This window comes from Lactuca sativa, chromosome 1, assembly GCF_002870075.4.
Source record: "Lactuca sativa cultivar Salinas chromosome 1, Lsat_Salinas_v11, whole genome shotgun sequence".
Taxonomy (NCBI): domain Eukaryota; kingdom Viridiplantae; phylum Streptophyta; class Magnoliopsida; order Asterales; family Asteraceae; genus Lactuca; species Lactuca sativa.
Window position 1 is genome coordinate 92152138 of NC_056623.2, and position 7894 is coordinate 92160031.

The following is a 7894-nucleotide window of genomic DNA, read 5'->3' on the forward strand; positions in this document are numbered from 1 at the left end:
GTCTGAGCAATTTCAAATTTTAACCTGGGAAAAAAATACCCATGTGAATCGAGAAAAATCATCAACAATAACTAAAATGTACTGCTTTTTATTGATTGTAGCAACAGTTGATGGTCCACATAAGTCAATGTGAAGAAGTTCCAATGGTTCTACGATTTTTGAATCTATCACAATCGGATGACCTTTTCTATGTTGTTTTCCTTGTTTGCAAGCTACACACAGAGAATCATTGTCAAATTTTAGTACATGTAAACCTCGAACTAAATATTCAGTGACAAGTTTGTTAATATTGCGAAAGTTCAAATGTGACAATCTTCTATGCCAAAGCCAGCTGACATCATTAGATGCCTTTGATAGTAAACACACAGCAGGTATGCCCACGATTGGTTTGATGTCCAGTGTAAACATATCACCATATCTTTTGGATTTGAGAAGTACTTCATTTGTCTTTGCATTTGAAATGATACTTCCTTCTTCATTAAACACAACCTAGTTTCCAGTACTCACAACAAGTTGCGAAACACTAATCAGATTATGTTGAAGACCTTCAACATAAGCAAACCTGTTAACAGTGAATTGTCCATTTGTTACTTTCCCATAGCCTTTCACTTGACATTTGTGATTGTTTCCGAATTTGACTACTCCTGCATTCTCCAAGCATCGATAATCTCGCAAGTTTTCCTTGCTTCCAGTCATGTGACGAGAGCAACCACTATCAATATACCATTTCGCATCATATTGCTCATCACATATCACCTGCATTTATTGAAAAAATTTATGAACCCAAGACTTATTGGGTCCTCCATTAGTATTTTTGAACAAATGCTTTGAATTTAAAAACCATGTTTTCACTTTGTCTGTGACACTATCAATTATATCAACATCATCAGATCGAGATATTGAAATATAGTTGTTTAATAATTTTGGATTTTCATTGAGTTTCATCTCATCTTTCACAACATTTGCAACTTTGATAACTGGTTTCCATTTTTGTACTTATCAAATGCATTTTTTATTTGCGAACTTATCAAATGCATTTTTTATTTGTTGCTCTGAAAACTTCCCACTTTGATATTGTCTTCCTTTCCCTTCAAGCCAACGATTGATCATACCTACCTCAGATTTTCATTTTGTATATGAAACTTTGGTCGGTTTTGAGACTGAAGGATTTGGAAAATTTGGTTGTTTAGGAGAAAACTTCATTTTTGTTTGAGTTGTGACATTCAAAGATGATGAATCATTCAAGAGTTTGCCAACTTTTTGAAAATTTTGATTTTTCACAAATTTTTGCGAGTTCTCAAATTTTCGATTGTTGTCATATTTGCGAACAAATTTATCATTATTTTTCATTGGAATCTTTGTCAAAAGAATAAATTTGTTTATGAAAACTTGTATCCTTTTGTTTATTTATGCTTTGAAATTTTGATGATTTTGACTTTGAAATTTGTTTTTTTTCAACTTTTGATTTATCATTAGACACAACTTGCCAAAAAATTGCTTTTCTTGCTTTTCTTTTTGAAACATTATTTTCTATTGAATAATTTCCAACCATCAATTTAAATTCATGAGAATTTAATTTCATTTCAACCTTTGGTTTTTCAACTTTTTCAAAAACTTTGTTTGCTTTTTCTTATTTAACTACCCATTTTTGTGATGATTTTTGTTTTTGAAACACATAAGGATTTTGAGTTAAATTGTTTTCTTCTGTGTTTTGATTTGCGAAAAAAACCTTCAGTAGTTGACCTTTTATTATCTTTTTCAATCATTTTGTTGAATTCAGGGTGAATTTTCTCAGCATTCCCAGTAGTGACAAAAACTTGATTTGGAAAAATGGTGTTATCAGTGCATACAAAATTTCGATATACCACAGTGTTGGTTTCCAAATAATGTGCGCCTTTGTCATTTAAAATTTTGTCAAATTCTTTTGTATTTTCAAACACTTGATCAACCACAACTCGTGGAGGTATTTCATGTGAATCCTTCACATCTTCTTTGTTTTCATTAGTGTCATCAGATTTCCAGCTTTCAACTTCCACATTATCAAAATTACAATGTTGCGAAGTAGAGGGTTTTTCAATGTCATCTTTGACCATCGAATCAACTATAATTTCTTTACCTTTGATCTTAGAGGTGATATTAATGATTGAAAATTGAGAACAATCAACCTCTTCTTCCTCTTCAATCTCACTGATTTCACTCACATTATCTGAATTGTCATCAATATCAGCATAATTGAGTTGAGAATCAAGGTTTAAGGTTTAAGTTTTCTTTAAGATTTTCACTTGTTCATTCTTTGTCAAACTTTCATTAACAATACTAACCAACTCATCAGCATTCAAAAATTCATCAATTTTGACAATACCATATGCGAATCTATCGTCAGGTATTTTATCAAATTGAGCAATTGTGTTTTCGCAATCATAAGACACAACATCAACTTTTTCACGATCATATTCAAGAAAAGGTAAAAGTTTCTGTGTCGTTCTTTGCTAATTTCAGATGAATGATGTAAAGCAGTTAATTTTACATACAAACGCTTAGCAGAATTATAGTATATATTTCTTTGTGCTAGCAACAACCTAACTTCATTTCCAAGATTGTCCCTGTCACAATTTACATTTTTGATTTGCAATTCAAGTTTGTCTACTCTTCTACGTTTTATTTCTAACTCTCTTCGTGTCTCAACTAGTTGCATATTTAAATTTTGAGCTTCAGTACTAGCAGACACAATAACATAATCAAAATAAGCAACAGTATCATCAAAAGAAGTAATTTCAGTATCATAAGCAGATAAAGGAATATTGAAAGATTCAAGAATAGCACGTACATTGGTGGCCATTGGTGATTTGTCTGTGGATTTGGATATGAAGCACCTTCCTGAAACATTTTCTTCGCAATTTTCTTCAAAGCTTGCGAACATTGCTCCATGAGTTGGATGCCTTATTTCTTCTTCGTCGGATCCTGAAGACCATATCTGATATGTTCCACTTTCTTCCTCATCAGACTCACCCTTCACAACAAGTGACATTCCTTTTGTCTTCGCACACAACTCTTCAATCTTTTCTGAATAGTAAGCTTCATCTTTCACTTTGTTCTTTTTCTCCTCTTTCTTTCACAACATGCAATCAACTGCGAAATGATTTGCACCATTGCAGTAATGACAATAAATTCCAGAATCACCTTTCAGTTTCTTCGAATCTTTATCATCCTTTTGCTTTTCATCAACTTTTTCCATTTTCTTCTTCTCCTCTCCACCATCTTTCGAGACTCCACTCTTCACATCATTTGCCTTCCCTTTTGGATTAAAAGGCTTTTTGAAAAACTTCTTAACTCTGTTGTTTGAGTAGAATGCCATAGCTTCATCATCTGAGTTCATTAAGAAGCCTTCATTGTTTGAACCATCTGTTTCATTAATTTCGACTTCAGATACCTTTGAAACAAGAGACAAAGGTCCTCTTATACTTTGTTTTGATTCTTCATACATTTCTGAAACTTCACTTTCGTGTGTTTTCAACTGATTGTAGACATCATTCAAGCTGGTTGTATCAAAACTATGTTGATTCTTAATCATCATGCTCACACTTCGCCATTCCTTGCGAAGGCCCATAATGAAAGTTAAATTGAACTCCATGAGAGACCTAGTGATTCCATACCTATTTCAGCGATACACAAGCTCATTCAGACGATCATAATAATTTTCAAGAGTTTCAGCATCCTTTTGTCTGAATTCCTTCAGTTTAACTAGACATTGCTTCACAGAGTTGATCTTCGTCTTTTCGCTACCTTGATACTTCTCTTTAAGAGTGTTCCAGATCTCCTTGGTTGTTTTACAACTACGGATGTAATTGTAAACCACAGGAGGAAGAGCACCTCTTAATTCCCTCATGCATCTCTTTTCATTATTCTTCAAACGTTTTTGTTGTTCAGCAACTTTAGCAGAAGTAGTAGATGGTCCAATTGGTTGAACATTAGCAGGAGCTTGCACTGTTCCATCGATACAATTCCAAAGTTCTTCATCAATTCCATCTAAGTAATCCTCCATTCTATCTGCCCACTGATCATAGTATTCAGGGATTAACATCGAAATTTTGGTTGAGGAACCAAGCAAGTGAGAGAAAGAAGTCATTGTATTCATGTTGAAGTTCGCCATTGATGAACACGGAAGTTTTCAGAAAGCTTGAAAAAATTGATGACTTTGAGAATTGATCAACTGAATTGATCACAAATTACTAATCGATCACTCAACTAAACAATTCAAAGAGAGAATCAATTCATATCTGAAGATCAAATGTGATTTTCAAAACCAAATTGCGCGGAAAATTTTGAGTAAAGTTACTACTCAAAAAGCAAATGATTCTAACACGAAAATCAGATCGATGCAGTTTGAATCCTGCTCTGATACCAATTGTTGAGAACTGTTATCGAGAATAAGAAAGCAATTATGATTGAATGATTGAAAAGTAAGAACACAATGAGTAAATATTAATCAGATCTTATATTGATGAAGACTGATTACAAAACTTTTAAGCATAAAGAATTCTCGAGAGCAAAAGTTATTTCTACTTCTATCCTCAGTCCCTATTTATAGGAAACCTGAGTGTCCAAAAAATATACTAAGTCTATTACAATACGCTTCGCATAAAACTGACTTAGTAAAATAACTAAAAATGCGAAACTAAACAAACAAACATTTCGACTTTTACAATTCAACCTCTACACTTTTCAGATTAGAGGAGCTGACACTACAAGAAAAATAGCCTTTTACGACGCGTAAACCACGACATTCATTGATTTATGTTACGCAAAAGAGAGTGACATTAAAAAAGTGTCATCTCTTCAAAAAATTTAAGGATTTAGGTCACGCATTATTGTGTGCCCTTAAATTAGTGTCTAATGTAAAAAAAAAAAAAAAAAAAAACACGGAGGGCACTTTATCTAAAACGTGCGTCCTCAATGAATGTCACTTTATATTTTTTCTTAAGAAACGCACGTCTCCCTTTAGAGGGAAAACGAAATCCCTAAATTTTTTAAACCCCCGCATTCTTCTCCCTCGTCTCCACCTCGACCCCGACCCTCACCCACATCCACCGCCTCCAATCCTCATTGCCTCCTCTAGCCTCAGACTGTGCGTACTGTTCATCTTATAACAAAATCGTATGGGATTTAGGGTTTTTTTCAAAAGGGTCGCTACATCTGCTCACTTCCGCTCACCTCTTACCTTCGGAGAGCTCCGCTCAACTCTTCCCATTGGCGACCTCGAGTTCATCTCACCTCACCGGAGACCTCCAGCAGTGTATGTTTCGACTTGAGGAAGAGTTTAAGCTGTCAATCGGACATGGCGGCGCTGAATCTTCTGATAACGTTGTCGAAGGTGCTGTTGGTGGTTACTTAGATTCTCACTATGATGAAGATGATGGATTCGATGATGTGGAGATTCCAGTGGCTCATCCAGTGTCGTACTATAACATCACGATCAAGGCACTTCCATCTAGTACAATCAACGATTTGTACGAAATCGCGAAAAGGATGGTCGCTGCCGGCTACAAAAAAGAATGCCCGCTTGCTTACAGCACCTGCCGGAGGGAGTTTTTGGAAGAAAGCCTCTCGAGATTAGGTTTTTTAGGGTTACAGAATTCGATAAACCTCTAGAAGACGCCGACAATGATGTTGAAATCGAGAAATGGGTCAAAGCAATTAACATGGTTGTTCGAGTTTTTTACCGTAGCGAGCGATGCCTCTGCGAATGATATACTCCAAAACTTCAGATGCAACCGTTGAGGTGCCAGAAGCTTCAGATATTACTGAGAAATACACTGGTGCTAAATCAGAGGTACTTCAATTCTCGATCGTTTCAGCTTTGTGGTTTATTTTTTTTTATTTTTTTTCTGCCTGATGCAGATCATAGTTTGAAAACTTCAATTTGCCTTGTGAAACTGAGCTAAATTAGTCAAGCTTAAAAAACTATGATTCCATTTTGAAAATCTGGATATTCATATTACGAAGTACACTTACGTTCTCAAGATTATGGTTATGTGTTATCATGTGTAGTAACATTCAGGACTTATAGATCGTTTTAGCTGAAGAGGACTCTTGTTTGAGTCCAAACTAAAGTGACATCAGTAGTAACTTTTACTGAGTACCTGTTGAGTTATGTGTTTTTACAAGTAAAGCATTAAGCATGTGATTTATGTATCTCTGCAATTGCATGTTGTCAACTTGACTGCTTTATGATGATTAAGATATGATGCTTTCCTTTCCACACGGTACAACAAAAAACCGTGTTGGACCATCTTTAAACTACGTGTTGGACGTGTTGCAGTATTTAAGTTTCACACACAAAAGTTATACTACGTGTTTTCTTTACCACTTAAAATAAACAAAAATCATCTGTGTTTCTTTTATTTGTGTGTATAAATTATAACTAATGTTGATAAAGTAATATTTCTATTTCTATTTATTCATCAAAAGAAACGTGACCCTTTTGAAGTTGGTATACTATAGACTATATAATAGCTTAAACAAGGGTAAATGTGTAAATTTGTCAGTTGAGATTCCAACTTCAGCTACAAAACCAAAAAATGTGATTGGGGCAACAAGTGATGATGAACAATCAGATGATGATGATACATAGATTGAAGCAGGTCAATGTGAATAGAGTAATGATCAAATGGATGTTAAATGGTTTAAGAGGTAAGAGGTTTTACATTGAGGGAAAAATGGTAAAAAGTTGTGACTTTCTCTATTAAGTCATTGTTTTTTCTATTAGCTTTCTATGTTTTCAGAATGGTTTCAAACAAAGAATCTGCAAGGCGATCAAGAAACACAAAGCAAGATCATTTAACAGAACTTGAGCAACAAGTATGCAATTTTTTTAACAAGATTGAAAATTTATTAAACCCTTTTATAAAAAATGCAAGATTTAAAAGTTGTGTGTATGTGTGTGTGTTTTTAAGGTGGAACAACTACGTGGAGAATACATAACTTTGTTCAAGCAACTCACAAGTGCTAGTCAACAATTTAAAGATGCTTCAACCAATAATTGAGTGCTCAAGGCAGATGTGGAAGCATTGAGAGCTAAGGTAGCTTTTTTTTCTTATTTTGAGAACATTTAATTATATTATAAGTTTTATATTTGTGGATCGATTTACCAAGAGTACCCAATTTTAGCTATTTAGGAGAGCTCTCCGGCCGAAAAGTTGGCTGATGTGTATGTTAGGGAGATCGTTGCTCGTTATGGGGTTCTGGCCTCCATTTTTTCAGACTGTGATGTTTGGTTCACCTCCCGATTTTGGCAGAAGTTCCATGATGAACTGGGCATGAGGTTGCATTTCAGCACTGCATATCATCCATAGATCTACGGCCAGAGTGAGCAGACGATACAAAACCTTGAGGATATGTTGCATGCATCTGTCATTGATTTTGGTGATAGTTGGGATTCTTACATACCTCTTGCGAAGTTCTCCTACAACAATATCTATCACTTTAGTGTTGGTACTCCGGCATTTGAGCTTTTATACGGTTGGAGGTGTTGTACCCCGCTTTGTTAGGGAGATGTTGGTCACATGGTTACGGGAAGGACTGAAGTAGTCCTTCAGGCCATAGAGCTTATTCAACAAATCATGTAGAGACTACAGACAACTCAGAGTCGCCAGAGGAGTTATGTTGACCGATGCCGATCAGAGTTAGAGTTTCAGGTCGGCGGTATGGTGCTTCTGAAGGTCTCACCATGGAAGGGTGTGATACGCTTCAGGAAGATGGGAAAATTAGGTTCCTAGTATATTGTTCCTTTTCGGGTGATTACCATTTTTGGCAAGGTAGCTTACAGGTTAGATCTACCTGAGGAGCTCAGTCAGATTAACAACACTTTCCATGTTTCACAGTTGGAAAAGTGTGT

The 7894-nt window shown here is 35.2% G+C and overlaps 1 pseudogene; it reads left to right on the forward strand.

The window, feature by feature from the left end:
* Nucleotides 1–5731: 5731 nt before the first annotated feature.
* Nucleotides 5732–7352, forward strand: LOC111915928 (bZIP transcription factor RISBZ3-like; annotated as a pseudogene).
* The last annotated feature ends 542 nt before the right edge of the window (nucleotides 7353–7894 follow it).